The 16,392-nt window shown below is 39.4% G+C and overlaps 1 protein-coding gene across 1 annotated transcript in view; it reads left to right on the top strand.

Annotated features, from left to right (window-relative positions):
* The window catches only part of TMEM150C (transmembrane protein 150C), an 81,308-nt gene that overhangs the window by 846 nt on the left and 64,070 nt on the right, over window positions 1-16,392 (top strand). The window lies entirely within an intron of this gene.

Here is a 16,392-nt window from a genome sequence, read left to right as displayed (position 1 = left end):
CCGCCCTCCGCTCTCCACGCTCCGCGCTCGGCCGGGCGGGCTTCTCCGGGGCGCGCGCTGGGGGAAGAACAGGGGTTTTCCGTCTCTCGGGGTTGCCGAGGCTGTTTGGGGGCATCCGCTACAATTAGAAATAAAGCGATTAGGTTGGGTGATGGTGAGAGCCCTTGTTTAGTGGTTTTCTCCTCTTTTAAATAAATCAAACGGACTCAGAGGACGCGGGAGTTTTCCCATTTTTAATTCATATTCCTTTTCTCTCAATTCATCCCTGTCCTCCGTCCACCCTACCTATAATGCACTTGGTTATATATATCTCAGACATTTTACTGGTTTGCGGGGGGGTCAGGTTTATTCCTGCCAGACCTTCTCTCACGGCTAAGCCAGGATTGTGACTACGAAGATGAGAACAGCCCAGTGGGAATGGAAGCCCCTCTCCTTGAAGGAACCCATTCTGACTTCCTACATGTGAGGTCCTGTTAGGGAACCAAACATAATAAATGACGTGTTTTGCTTTTTAAAATTCTTGGATCCGTCTTGCACCTCACTTTTCACTTCTAATACGTATATCTTGGGGAATTTTCCATGTTAATGCTTAAAGAGTTCTCTCTTTAGATAGCTGCTTATTATTCAGTTGATAATAAATTATTATCAATGCTTCCAAATAAAGTTATTGGATCTATTACAGTAACAAAGCCTAAGCTGTAATGTGAGTTTCTGCTTCATTTCTCTGCTTGAATCAAAGGGAGATTTTTTTTTTATATTGCAGGGCTGTAACTCCATTCTAGGCTGCAGCTCATCAAAACGATAGACGAATGTGGATGTATACCTTCCATGGTAACAGTTGATAAATTGACCTACTTAACATTTTCAAAGAAAATTGTTAGGCTCATATATGTAATATTTGCAGATCAAAGAATCTTAGAGTCTCAGCTCTCATGCATTAAATCCCAAACTTTTTCTTCTATTTGTCCTAGAGATACCATGTTTCCAGGATTAACGATAGCTGTCACTTCTTAATGAACTAGAAATGTAAATTTAATCTTCATGGCATAGCATAGGAATTTTAATGATGTGTCCTTTATTTATACACATTTAACAAATGTCTTGCAAGCTCCCCAAGTTGTAAGCTCAAAAACTGGACATAGTAAATAAAAGGATGAAGAAGTTTTGCTAATAATGACTAGATGGCAGATGTTTTGACATTGAGCAAACAAAGTATTTGGAAAATGCATGTTTCTTATAATCTGCCATCAAAGGCAATCTGTTGGGATTATTTAAATCAACATTAAAGTGTCTTTATAACAATTGCTTAATTTATGCATTTCACACCAAATGCCTTTCACAAGTTGCTTTGCAAAGGAGATTTGCCCTATGGCATATATATAAAATAATTCCTCATGTTTAGGCTTTGTTATAGAACAGCAATTTTCAACCAGTGTGCATCATGGGATACCTGACTAGTCAGGGGCACTGACCTTTTTCCCCTTAGATTGTCAAATTTAAAAAAACGACAGCAGCCAACACAACAATAACCATCTGGTGTGAATGAATCAAACTTATACCTCTTTTTGTCAGATCGGCAAAAAATAGATTTTCTGGTGTGCTGCAGAATTTTAGTAATTAGTTTATGTGTGCCAGGAGATGGAGAGGGTAGAAAATCGCTGTTGGAGAGCCATCACACTCATGCCTCCGGCGACTTTGCAGGGGTTTTGTGTTGTGCTGACCTGGCCTCTCTGAGGTCTCTGCTTCATGCTCTTACCTGTCCTCCTGCCTTGTTTCTCTGTGACCTGGGCACCCCCCTGCAGGACAGTGGCCAGGGCAGCAGGGCACCTGGGATCACATTAGAGGGAAAACTAGCCGGCCCGCCATCTCATCTCAGCCACTGGTGTCTCTGTGTTATAATCCGGCCAGTTGGGATCAGTGGAGTAACCAATTCAGCAAGACAGACACAGACAAGATAATGTATTCCCTCTCGGTCTTCCCCTTCAGGAGAAGGATCTAGAGCAGCGGTTCTCAACCTGTGGGTCGCGACCCCTTTGGCGGTCGAACGACCCTTTCACAGGGGTCGCCTAAGACCATCCTGCATATCAGATATTTACAGAACAGTAGCAACATTACAGTTATGAAGTAGCAACAAAAATAATTTTATGGTTGGGTCACAACATGCGGAACTGTATTTAAAGGGCCAGAAGGTTGAGAACCACTGGTCTATAGTGCTCAAAATCCATACTATGGTGGGAATTACGTTCTGTGCAGCGCAAACGTGATACAGTTCTCAAAATGTGATACGAAGACCAGGTGTTGTTGACTCTGAGTCTCAGTTCATGATAAGGCTAGGGACACATCAGATGCGTGAGAGATATTTTCCTCATTCTCAGGGTAACAGAAGTGGGTCCCTCCTTATTTTAACTATAAACTTTTATTCCTGGAGCTGATGGTACCATGTATTTTTATGTTTTTGGTTTGTTTTTTGTTTTGTTTTTATAAATTGCTCTAAGCACTTTCAAACTAAGTTAGTGGAACTTTAACAAGCTATTGTGATCATCCAATAATCATTTCCTAGCATGTTTGGATTTTGAAAAACAACTTGTGGCAGCGGAAGGTCAGTGCAAAGAGATTTGAAATAGGCTGGTTGGAATGATATCTTGAGATCATAATCGAATCTTTGGCAGTCGCCTTTAAATTCAACTCCACAGCCCTGGCCGATGTGGTTCAGTTGGTTGGCCATCATCCCATGCACTGAACGGTTGCTGATTTGATTCCTGATGAGGGCATATGCCCAGGTTGCAGGCTTGATCCCAGGTAGGGGGTGTGCTCTCACTTCGATGTTTCTCTCTCTTCCTCCCCCGTCTCTCTAAAAATCAATTTTAAAATCTTTAAAAAAATAAATTCAATTCCACATTATTCAAAGTCAAGCTAGTTCTGCTGGGTAGGACTTGGAAGTCTTTTTACCAAATGAGAAGTGAACAATTTTCTTTTTAGCATCTGTAAATGGCTTTTCTCTTGGTCAGTGCTGTCCAGTAAAACTTTCTGCAGTGATGAAAATATTCTATAATCTGCCCAGCGTGGTAGCCAAGAGCCACACGTGACTTACAACTAAGAATTTGAAAAATGTCTAGTGTAATTGAAGAACTGAAGTTTCATTTTTATTTAATTTTAATTGACTTAAATAGCTACTGGGGCTATTGGCTACCATACTGGACAGTGAAGCTCTAAATTCTCTCCACCCATCTCCTGTAGAAATAACACGTGATGGTAATATTCCTTTAGCTAGAAGCAAGTGGAAATTGACATCGATAGAACCAAGAATGAGGCAGATTTGACTCTGTAATCCTGTTGTTACCAAAAAAAACAAAAAAACACTTGTATTTACTCTAAAGAACATACGACGTTCAACTCTAAAAATAAAACTTCCCTTTTAAATTCGATGTTTGCTAGCCACAACAATAAGCATCACCCAGAATTGTTTAGTTGCTTGGCCTCACATGTCTGGGTTCTTGAACTTTTTGAATTTGCTCTCTTGCACATTATAGAATCGTTTATTCTGCGAGTTGGTTTCTGCACTTTTTAAATTTTTCAAGGGGAGGGAGACTTGGAAAGGCGTAGGAATTGAAGGTGGTTTGCACCCTCCACCCCCTGCAGTTACAGAAGCACTGTGACAAGTCTGACAAGTGAGTTCACCTGCCTCAAGGAGTGGCTGAGGCTCTCTCTCTCCTGCACCTTCTTATCTAGTTTCTTTCCCTTGGGCTTCAAACCCAGCTCTTCTTTTTCAGCCCAGCCCCTGGCACTGAACAAATCCACTTAAAAAATTACCTACCATTATTTTTGGTAAAACCATTAAAATGGGATTTTTTAAAATATATATATTTTATTGATTTTTTACAGAGAGGAAGGGAGAGGGATAGAGAGTTAGAAACATCAATAGGCTGCCTTCTGCACACCTCCTACTGGGGATGTGCCCACAACCAAAGTACATGCCCTTGACCGGAATCTAACCTGGGACCTTTCAGTCCGCAGGCCGACGCTCTATCCACTGAGCCAAACCAGTTAGGGCTAAAATGGGATTTTATTTAACATCTACCATGTTTCAATTTTTAGACTAATCTGTTGTAATTAAAGCCATCATTTGAGAGTGACACATTTTTAATTAGACTTTTTCACAAGGCACGGCCTCTCATATTTATTGTAAGTGACTGACCATCCCTCTACCTAGGACACCTCTCCTCAGGCCAGAGCTCAGGGTCCTGGTGGTCCCCCTTCAAATGGAGGGACTCTTCCTCATTCAGTTGCTTTGAAACTTTTCAAGTGTGTTTGTGCATACTAACTAGGATATAAATTAGATCTACTCCCGAATTGTCTCTGCCCAGAAGGTGTTAACACCCTAAGATGACATTTTCCAAATTAGTGTCCATCCCACAAGGGGATAGAGATGCTTGAATAAATTTAGGAAATGGTCCATATAGTAGTCCTTGTGCGTGTGTGTACAACAGCATGGTAAGATGAGATATATAGACTTATTTAATTTTTGTATTGCTTATGCTTTTAAAAAAACTTTTATACAATGCTTATAATAGTTTTCAAACTACAGGTCTTGGGTCATGAAACCAATTCAACAGGCCAGAATCAACATTTTTAAAATTAACTTTATTTGGGTGGCATTAATTAATAAAACTAAATAGGTTTCAAACGTATAACTCTGTGATACATGACCTGTATATTGCATTGTGTGTCCACCACCCAAAGTCAGATCATCTTCCATCACCACATATTTGGCCTTCTTTACCCTTCACTATATCCCCACACCTCCTTCCCTCTGGTCACCACCATACTGTTGTCTGTGTCTATGAGGTTTTTTCTTGTTTGTTCATTTATTGCTTTCAGTTTTATATCCCCCCATATGAGTGAAATCGTATAGTTCTTGACTTTTCAACACATTAGTCTGACTTATTTCACTTCGCATGATCATCTCAACGTCCATCCATGTTATTGCAAGTGGCAGTATTTCATCTTTTCATTTGTCTGAGTAGTATTTTATTGTATACATGTTCCACACATGGCAACAGATATATGAAAAGTTGTTTGGCTTCACTAGCTCTTAGGGAAATGCAAATCGAAACTACAATGCGATGCCACCTCATACCTGTTAGAATGGCTACTATCAAAAGACAAGTAATAACAGGTGTTGGAGAGGTTGTGGATAAAAAAGAACCCTCATTCACTGTTGGTGGGAATGTAAACTGGCACAGCCATTGTGGAAAACAGCATGGAGGCTCCTCAAAAAATTAAGAATAGAGTTACCCCTCTTCTGGGTGTCTACCTGAAAAATTTGAAAACAGTTTTTCACAAAGATATGTGCACTCCTGTGTTTATTATGGCATCATTGCAGTGGCTAAGACATGAAAACAACTGAAGTGTCCTTATGTAGTAAGCACTATCTAAGCATGGTCATTATTTGTATTACCATATAAAATATGTGTGTATATATAGGTCATGATATAGAACATATCTCTGAAACTAAGCTTGGGGCCCACTTAGGGAAGTACTGATCTAAGATATATGTAATAGATGATAACAACATGTACCATTATTGAGTACTTACCAAAGGCTCCGTGCTGAATGCTTTACATGTATTATCTTATTTCTCACAGTCCCTTGATGTAGGAGCTACCATAATCCCACAGTTGCTATATCCCAGGGAGTGATAGAGGCAGAATCTGAACCCTGGGCCGTCTGGTGACAGTCCAGAGTTCAACCACGCCATCTCCTATATTCAATGCGATGTCGATACATAGATGGACATCTGCAGACCTATGAGACCGCAGTGTTGTATAGCATTGCACACGTGCAGATAGGAGCCAGCCACATTTGTGTTCTGTATAAGACGAAGCTTGATGAGTGAGAGGGGAATCATTGCACATTCAGGCTGGAAGAGACCTCACTGCTGCCAGCCTGTGGCCTCTGAAGGTTAACACCCTTGGACAGGCAGCCTGCTGCCCAAAAAAACTCGAATGTTCCAGCAGATTACATCTCCAGAGCTCAGTCTTTCCCTCCTAACCACTTCCTAACGTCTGCATACTGGTTTGTAGCAAACAGTGACATATGGTCTAGATAGATATACCTATCCCATCCATAAATCCCCCGACTTTTGACTACATTCTGAGGTATTTGTGGTGTTGTTTTTTGTTTTGTTTTTTTCCAAAACCACTGCTTGCCTGGAAGTGCTTCATTTTATATATGACAATATAGAATTTATTAGTTTTTTTTTAGTTTTAGGTACATCATAATGATTTGATATTTAAATATATTATAAAAGGGTCACCACAATAAGTCTAGTTAACATCCCTCACCACAAGTTACAGTTTTTTTTTCTTGTGATGAGAACTTTTAAGATCTTTCTTAGCAACTTTAAAATATACAATACAGTATTATTAACTATCACCATACCATGCATCCCTAGGACTTATTTAATGATGGGAAATTTATATCTTTTGATTTAATTTTTAATATAATAAATAGAAAGCAATGTTGTTTTAAGAATTTGTTGTTTAATTTAATACCTTTTCTAGGCATCTACCTGAAAAACTCAAAAACATTTATTTGCAAAGATATATGCACCCCTATGTTCATTGCAGCATTATTCACAGTTGCCAAGACATGGAGACAACTTAAGTGTCCTTCAATGAAGGATTGAATAAAGAAGTAGCACATCATACTACTCAGCTATAAGAAAAGGTGAAATACTACCATTTGCGACAACATAGATGGAGCTTGAGAATATTATACTCAATAATATAAGGGCAATAAGTCAGTCAGAAAAAGCTAAGAACCATATGATTTCACTCATATGTGGGATATAAAGCTGAAACTCACAGACACAGACAGACAACAGGGTGGTGGTTACCAGAGAGAAGGGGGTGGAGAGGTATTAAAGGGTAAAGGAGGCCAAATGTATTGTTAAAGAGAAGATGATTTGATTTTGGGCGGTGGGTACACAATGCAATGTACAGATCATGTATCATAGAAATGTACACCTGAAACCTATATGACCCTATGAACCAGTGTCACCCCGATAACTTTAATAATAAGTAAAAATAAATAAAAGAATTTCATATAAAAGGGGGCTGGAAATCCTTCCCCCCACCCCCTTTTATATGAAATTCTAGAAAGTAAAACTAATTTTATTTTGGAAGTAGATTTCAGTTTTCCTTAAAGGTCAAACTAAATATAAGCAATTGCTTGTCCATAGACTTTGCGAGATAAAATAGAAGAGGCGAAAGCTTGTCATCATGGTTTCTCTTCTTCTTTAAGAAGCACAGGCTGTGTCTAACATGCTAAAAATCCTTCAGATATTCAGACTTTTGTTCAAGGCTGCAGAATCGTCCATCTCCAGGGACAGTGATACAGGCTATCTGTGGAATACAGAGTGTCTTTGAAAAAAAATGTTGAAAGTCGTGTAATACTTTTAGGCAAGTGTAGACAAAGCTTAAGAAGTCATTGTGATTAACTATGGCAGTAGAGGAAATTAGCCTGTAGTTTAAATGGTGTTAATTATTATAATGATTTATGATTTTCAATTGAATATAAACATAAATGTCTCCAAAAATAGCATAGCTTTACTATTCATTGGACATTTCATTTATTAACAAAGCAGACTTCTTCCTAGATTTTTTACACTTATAATGTGATTTAACTGCCAGAGAAATATTTTTAAATGGAAGTAAGTGGAAGTTTTAAAGCATAAACTGACTGTACATAGCAAAAATGATGGTTTTTTTTCTAATTAGGCTGTTTAATGAAATAGTCTTTCAAATTATTTTCCTTCAATTGATCCATGATGAAGAGGTATTAGTAAAGAAATATTGATACCACTGTAAAGCAGTCAAAATAGAAATATAATTTTTTACTGAATTTGGAGTGTATAAATAGAATTAGAATTCTGTAAAGTAATTGTCCTGGAATTTCTAATGGAAATATATCTCCTAGAATGTCTAAAATCTACTGTTCATTCACCCCTATGTTCATAGCAACACAATTTACAATAGCTAAGATCTGGAAACAGCCTAAGTACATGAGAGGATAAGAAAGCTGTGGTACAGTTCCCCATGGAATACTATGCAGCAGTAAAAAAAAAAAAAAAAAAGGAATCTCTTACCCTTTGAGACAGCATGGAGGGACCTGGAAAGTATTACGCTAAGCGAAATAAGCCAGAAAGAGAAAGACAAGTATCACATGATCATACTCATATGAGGCATCTAATGAACAAAATAAACTGATGAGCAAACTAGATCCAGAGACAGAGCATGGAACAGACTCTGGAATCTCAGCGGGAAGGTGGGGGTGGGTGAGTGGGTGGGAAGAGATCAACCCAAGAACTTGAATGCATATATGCATAGCCCATGGACACACAATTGGGTGGTGGAGGCAGGGGCAGGCTATAAGGGATCAATGGGAGAAAAAAGGGGACATATGTAATACTTTCAACAATAAAGATTAAAAAAAACCCTTAAAGAGTATTTGCATAGAAGCACTAGTAACTAAAATACACCTACATGCAGTAGCAGGAATACTAACTTAGAGGTGACAGTTGTCTTCCTTGCAGTGTGATTTTCCCACACAGTCTAGACTTAAAAAGTGTGTCAGTTTGAAGTTTTCCCTCAGTGTTGTCAATGAAAGCACAATGTTCATATTTATCTCCCTGTAATTTTAGCAGCTATTGGAATTTTTCTTGACAAAGCTGATTATCTTTTCTGACATTTTGATTAGTGTTTTTCCATTTTAATTTGAGCTTGTATGTGGCATAAAAATTGATTTATATGAAAAGGAGTGGGTTGCCCTTTGATTGAATACATCATAATAATTTGATGTACCAAAATTTTGGTTGAATGTGTACGATATAAAAGTAAAGGCAAACATTTTCCATGAACTGATTTGGCAAAAAGATACCACTGTGATCAAATAGTGGCACACTGTGCTCTTTTAAGATCAGGCCATTGAACCAAGTGAAGGTTCACTTACAGAGCCAGACATTGGCAGCTCAGAAACGGCATTCTTTATTAGCTATTGGACAATATTTGTGAAATTCCTAGCATGGCCCCTGGCCAGAGTAACTTCTTTTTTTTACTCTTATTTTTCAACTGTTTGTTTTTTAATTGTTGCTTTTTCCTTATTTATAACACATGTTTTCACTCATTTTATCACATGGAAAATGAAAGAGGATTGTTCTGGATAATTGCTTCCCAATTGAGCATCTAAGACTAACAAAAGCCTTTGGAAGTCACATAATTTATGTCTTAGAACCTTGGCATGAATATTTTACACTAGTTCTTGACATATTGTTTATCCAAGCTGACTTAACAGTAATCTGAAGTTAAACTTAGGCTCACTTCGGTTTCATATATCTCCTGGTTTGCTTGCTTGTGGCATATTTACCTTGTCTTTCCCATTATATCATTGTTGGTTTGTGTGTAGAAATTATATTATGTAAGACTACCCTTATCCTAACTGACCTTTAGCATTTACTCATTCACTCATTTATTCATTCAACAAATGTGATTTACTATGAGCAGACATGATCTAGATCAGTGATGGCAAACCTATAGACACTCATTTTTTTGGTTGATTTTTCTTTGTTAAATGGCATTTAAATATATAAAATAAATATAAAAAATACAAGTCTTTGTTTTACTATGGTTGCAAAGATCAAAAAATTTCTATATGTGACATGGCACCAGAGTTAGGGTTTTTTTCAAAATGCTGACACGCCGAGCTCAAAAGGTTCGCCATCGCTGATCTAGATGCTGGTTGATAGAGCAATGAACAAGACAGATGGTGTTTCTGCCCTCAGGGAGGTTTATACTCTGATCTATATTCTAGCTCAGAGATAAACAAGGAACTAGTATAGCATATGGCTAATGTGCTGTAGAGAAAAAATGAATCATGGTAAAGAATGTGGAGGTACTAGACGCAGCCGTGGGCAAACTACGGCCCGCAGGCCGGATCCGGCCCATTTGAAATGAATAAAACTATTGAAAAAAAAGACCGTACACTTTTATGTAATGACGTTTACTTTGAATTTATCTTAGTTCACACAAACACTCCATCCATGCTTTTGTTCCGGCCCTCCGGTCCAGTTTAAGAACCCATTGTGGCCCTCGAGTCAAAAAGTTTGCCCACCCCTGTTAGAGAATGTGCTCTGAGAACTAGAGAAGTCTCCTTGTTGTCTGTTGCAAACTTAATAGTATTCTTAGCACTTTTCTGAGAATAGCCCTGGGACCTGCAGTCCTTTTCTTTCTTTTATTCAAGCCTGACCATCCAACTATGCCCATAACCCCACATCCTCCGACCTCCTACAGGTCCGTAACTTGTGCCAGCATAACCCCTCACGTGCACCGTGCTACTCCCATATATCATATCTTGTCTTTTCAGTCCCTCTTACCTCTTTCACTTCTAGTCCTCTGTTGATTTCCCCACATTCTTTTTCTCTTCACCTGAGGGAATCCATGGTTAAAGTTCTCAGCCTTTTGCCTGATTGCTCTCTCAAGCTTCTCTGTGGGTCACTGCATGAGAGGCTTGTCATCCCCAATTTTGAGGCTAAATGTGGTAAACTGCCTGTCACCCTTTCTCATCAGTACTCTTCATCCAGCTCCAAGTCACTTCGTCCGTTTCTTGAGAACTGAAGATCTGGCTCCATGTCTTCTCATACCTCCCTTTCCTCTCCATCTCTTGTCGTAACCCTTGGTGATGGCACCATCCTAGGTGAACTGACCATGAATCTGGTCTCAAAATCCAATGGACCTTTTTACTTAATGAGCTGTGTGTCCTTGCAACTCATTCACTCATTCATCCCACTTCCTGGGATGCCCTATCTTTCGACTTTCTTCAACTAACCAAAGTCTCCCTTGCACGTGCAAATATATTCAGATCCATCTTCATCTCCTTCCCTGAGAGGATGGAGTATCCATATTTCCCCATGTTTAAGGCCGGCCCATTACTTAAACCCTGAATGCCATCTTCTTGTGCCTCCTTCAGAACCGTTGCTATTTTAAATTTCCTCTTTTTTCTGTGGTCTTATATCTCTTCTTGTTTTTTACTGGCTCCTTCTCATCAGCCAAACATTCATAATTTTCTTCCATCCTAAAAAATAAATCTCCTAGGTCAGTGGTCGGCAAATATTGTGGCCCTCGAGCCACATGTGGCTCTTTGGCCCCTTGAGTGTGGCTCTGCCACAAAATACCACATGCGGGCGCACACATACAGTGCGATAGAAACTTCATGGTCCATGCGCAGAAGTCGGTTTTCGGCCTGGGCGAGTCTATTTTGAAGAAGTGGCGTTAGAAGAAGTGGCGGGTGTCGGTCCGGCGACAGGAGACGCGGCACAGGCCCCAGCGCAGACGGGCGGGGATACGCAGCAGCGCGGGGGAGGCGCGCGATTCATGCAGGAGTTGAGTGAGCCAGTCAGTCAGCAGTCTCATGTGCAGTGGTTAGTGCTAGTCGCATCTGCAAAATCGCGCACGGGTGACAAAAGATAGACAAAACAAGTATACAAGACGAGTGTGGATGGGAGAGTTGGAAAGGGGTCGACCTCAGCAAACGTACCTCAATCAGATTGAGGACGTTTTTAGCAAAGGCCAGCTTAGGAGCACCCTAATTAAGTTAATAACAATGTACCTACCTATATAGTTTAAGTTTAAAAAATTTGGCTCTCAAAAGAAATTTCAATTGTTGTACTGTTGATATTTGGCTCTGTTGACTAATGAGTTTGCCAACCACTGTCCTAGGTTAAGTAAATTAAAGTAGATATCTACAATAGAACACTATGCAGTCCTCTGAAATACTGATGGAGGTGTATATTCTCACATGGAAATATGACCGCAAAAATAAGTGAAAAGAGTGTTAAAACCGCTTCATTAAGTGATTTTCTTTTCCAGATTTTATTAACTTACTTATATTTTTACCAGTGGTGAAATACATATAACATAAAATTTACCATCTTAACCATTTTTAAGTATACAGCTCAATGGTGTTAAGTATATTAACATGTGCATCCAGTTTCCAAAACTCTTAGCATCATGCAAAACTGAAACTCTGTAACCTTTAAACAGCAGCTCTCCATTTCCCACTCCTCCCCAACCATCATTCTACTTTCTCTATAAATTTAACTACTCTAGATACCTTGTATACTATTAAGTGGAATCATACATTGTTTGTCTATTTCTGATTGGTTTATCTCACTTAACACAATGTCCTGAAGGTTTATACATATTGTAGCATGTGTCAAAATGTCCTTTCTTTTGTAAGGCTTAATAATATTTCATTGTATGCATATGTCACACTATGAATGATTTCATTTTTGAAGAAAAAGATGTTTGTTAGTATATGTAAACATAAACATAATATATAAACACACATATATAAAAGATTATACATCAAAATGTTAACAGTGGTTATCTCTAAATTGTGGAATTTTGAATATTTTTCATCTTCTTTTTTCTGATCTGTACCTTTTACAATGTATTTACAAAGTATTTACAAGGAGCACATTTCCCTGTTGTAGAAGCTGAAGGAGACAAACCTTTAATGGCTCCTCCTCAGCCAGTCTAGTCACCCCCGTGATCAGGCACCTGCCCTCCTCTCTTGCTCAACCTTCCCCACTCCCTGCCGTACCCATTGTGCCCTGAGCACCACAAACTCTGGTTCTCTCACACAGTGGCTGGATGCTATGGAGGCCCTGCTCAGGCTGCATTCACAGCTGCATGGGAAGCCTACTCATCCCTGAAGACTCAGCCAGGATCGTTTCCTTCCTGGGTGCCCTCCCCCGCCCTTCGTGTTGGCTCAGTTTCCTTGCTTTGGAGCTCCCAATTCCCTGTACTAATCTCTGCTGCTGCGCTTGTGTCCTCATGATCTATGAGCTACTTGGGGATAGGGACTGTGCGTTCATCTTTGTATTCGCAGTACTTAGAACAGAGCCTAGCAGAATACTCTGGCAGCTTGGGGACCACTGGTCACTCAGAGGGGCTGGGTCACTGGATGCCCAGAAATGAAGCTGGAAAAGCAGGTGGAAGACTTGCCCCACGCCTTTCTTTTCCACTATACTCTGCTGCCGATTGTAGGAACCGTGTAAAGATTTTAAAATACTTTACCTTTTACTGAAAAGAAATTAGATATTAAACTTATTGAAAACATGACATTTCTGTCTTAATGATACCGGTGATCTTTGGTCATGTGGGCCATGCCTGGTCTCCTGTGTTGTTGGCCTTATAATGCATATTCGGTAAATACCTGTTCATTTGCTTAAGACCCCTAGTAGCACTGTATGCTCAAACCTCTTTCTTAAACTCAGCTACTGTGTCAGGTTGGGATAGGATTTATTTAGAGGCACTGGAGGCCTTTATTATCACCCTTCACATCAAATGATAGAGACTGGCTGCCTACACTACATGTCTGATTGATCCGGTCAGGACTTTATAGAAATAAAAAAGAAGTAAAAAGAACTACTACTGATATGGCTTTGAGTGCTGTGTTGAAGCAGCTGGTGAGTAAAGACAGCTAATGAATCCTTCTTGCCCTTGATGTTGCCAGCTACACCTTGGACTGAGAGGGGCTTAATGACGTATTGTGAATAATGGTAGTTCACACTGAAAAGGTGCCATACAATTTGGTAAAACAAATCTCACAGGCTGGCACAGTTAGGTAGTATGGGACAATTCTCTGACATAGGAAAGGAGGATTCTAGGCCTCCTTCTGGCAGCATTAAAAGGGCAGGTGGAAAAGTGAAAAATAGTTTTAATTACTGTGGAACTGAATTGGGTAAGGCCATCTTCAGCCTCTGAGCCCACAAGGATTGATCTTGGTTTTCGTTGAGAAAAGTGGCCCAATGTGAGTGATTCACCCAAAGCATCTGCAATTTTTAGAAAAAATTATTGATGCTAAGACATTTAATGTTTGAAATGATGCATTTTTCAACTGTAGGACCAACATATGGTATGTTGGCATAGATAGCCTGTGCCATTTACCTCAGAATCACAATGGCTTAATTGAATGTTCCTTCTTACCAAGATCAGAATCTTATTGTAGAAGTTTGGCTCGACTAGATAGTCCTGGTTATGATACTATTTTGTTTTCTTTTGGTTTTTCCCAGTAGGCCAATAAGGAAGTAACAAGATCACTTGGAATAAACATTAGACCTGAAGATAAAACATCAACATTTAAGTCCTGGCCTAATCGCTCTCTATACCCTCTGTGTGCGTGGAAAAGTTATTTAATATATGGATTGACCCCAGAACCCTTGGGTCTACAGACCAACACTCTATCCACTAAGCCAAACTGGCTAGGGCTCACCTGCACCCTTTTAATGATACCTATGATCACCTTGATGCAAAGTGTAAGATCAAAGAAGAGTTGACCTTGGGCTGCCCTGGCCTGGAACTGCAGCTTGCTCTCTTTCTCCACTGTTTGCTCTGTAGAAATAACTTGGGTCAATTCCCAGGCTTTACAGATTTTTAAGATTATGTTAAATAATAACGATTTCGTATGTGAAAACACTGCAGTAGTTTCCCCACCGGCTTCCCCGCCTCCTGCCTCTTGGCCACTTGAGTGCACAGTGCTGTCTGCTCATCTCCCCAGCATTTTGCTTTTATAAGGTCTCCCTGACCCAGGGGCACTCCTGAAATAGTATCTTGTGTATAGGACCAAATCCAGGCTACTGCTGTTGGCATTGAAGGCCATGCACAAGCAGAACCCATTTTACCTACCCTTGCTTTTCTTCCGCTCACCAGTCTTGTCTTCTTACTTTCATTTTCATGGTTCCCGCACTGAAATGCCCTCCCTAGCCCATTCTGTTTATTGGCATTTGCCCACAGCTATAAGGCCCACCTTTTTCGTCAACCCTACCTCTTTGTGAACGTTGATTGGCTTCTTCTGATATTTTTGCATGTGCTTATATTTAATTTAGAGCTTTATTAGGTACCACTTTTTAAATTAGTATCTTTTCAGATTGTTAACTTGGTCATATTAATATTGTTATAAGCTTTACTACTTAGGCATTCAGGAAAATTGTATGGGTTTTATATGTGTAACTAAAAAAGCAAATAACATTGTCTTCTTGGCAGCTGTCATTTCACCCCACGGCACATAAACAAAGCCCTGGAGACCATATGCGGTAAAACAAAACAATGCTGTAGAGCACGTCAGGGCTGCTGTTGCTATTACGGGACTTGTAAGTTTTTATTTTTGACTTTTATAATAATAAGACTCTGACTGCTTCAGTATATCAACATTTCTTCGCCATGAAACCATGGATAAGCTGTAGAATTGAGAGCCAGACCCTGGGATCATTTAAGTACATCGTGGGAATTCAATAAATGTTGTAGACAGACTGGTTTCTACTTTATTTTTGGCTCCCTACTGATTTAGTCAGATTTGTACGTGTCACTTTACCTCCCTCTACTAATTTAGTACACCTTCGAAAATACTAAGATTTTATTAAATGTAATATAGACTGAAATACAACTTTATTGCGGGAGCACAAACATATCACCTGTATGATGAGAACCAACATCGTCTTCTTGTCCTTTCTCCTTCCTTCTCTTCCTTCTTTTTCTTCTCTTTCACATCCAGGGGCATCCAAAATGTGGAAAGCATTGGACTAGGAGCTGGGTGGACTTGTAGATGATTAAAACATTTCCTTCTCTCTCTAACCATCACACAAGATTGAATTAAAATAGGGTAAAGAGTTTACATAAGTGAACTGGGAAAATAAAGAAAAAGAAAGACAAACTTGGAAAATATATAACTTACAATAAACTTCTAGTATGTGTCAAACTCCATGCTAGGTAATAAAAACATGACTGTATATTCACAACAACTATATCAGGTAAATACACTAATCTACTTTGCAAAAAAAGAATTGGAATACATTGGGAAAGAGGCAGAGCTGGAATTCAAGTCTTGACCACTCTTTTATTATACCAATCTGTCCTTATGCCGGTATAAAAATAAAGTTTAATCTATAATAATAGAAATGGAATATGCTAATTAGACCAGATGTCCTTCTGGACCAAGCCGGCCGGGGCTGTGAGGGAAGCCCAGGTCCTGGGTGCCTGCCTGTGGCCAGAGGGGAGCCGTTGCTGGCAGCCGGGGGAAGGAAGGCCTACTCTTGCACGAATTTCATGCATTGGGCCTCCAGTATGTAAATAAGAGGTTTTGATGGATACTTTTAAATAACCACAGAGCTTTGCAGGAGTTCGCTTGTCCCTAGGGGAAATTAGGATAAAAAGTAATAAAGTACAAAAGAAATAATGCACAAGGGAAAATATACTTATTAAGAAAATAAATACCCATCAATTTTGAAGCCTCTCAATTAATGAATGCTAATCTCTTATTAACTGCTAAAAGAAC

This window comes from Myotis davidii, unplaced genomic scaffold, assembly GCF_000327345.1.
Source record: "Myotis davidii unplaced genomic scaffold, ASM32734v1 scaffold449, whole genome shotgun sequence".
Taxonomy (NCBI): Eukaryota; Metazoa; Chordata; class Mammalia; order Chiroptera; family Vespertilionidae; genus Myotis; species Myotis davidii.
Note: the sequence above shows the minus strand (reverse complement) of the source record. Positions and strands in the feature narration are given on the sequence as shown.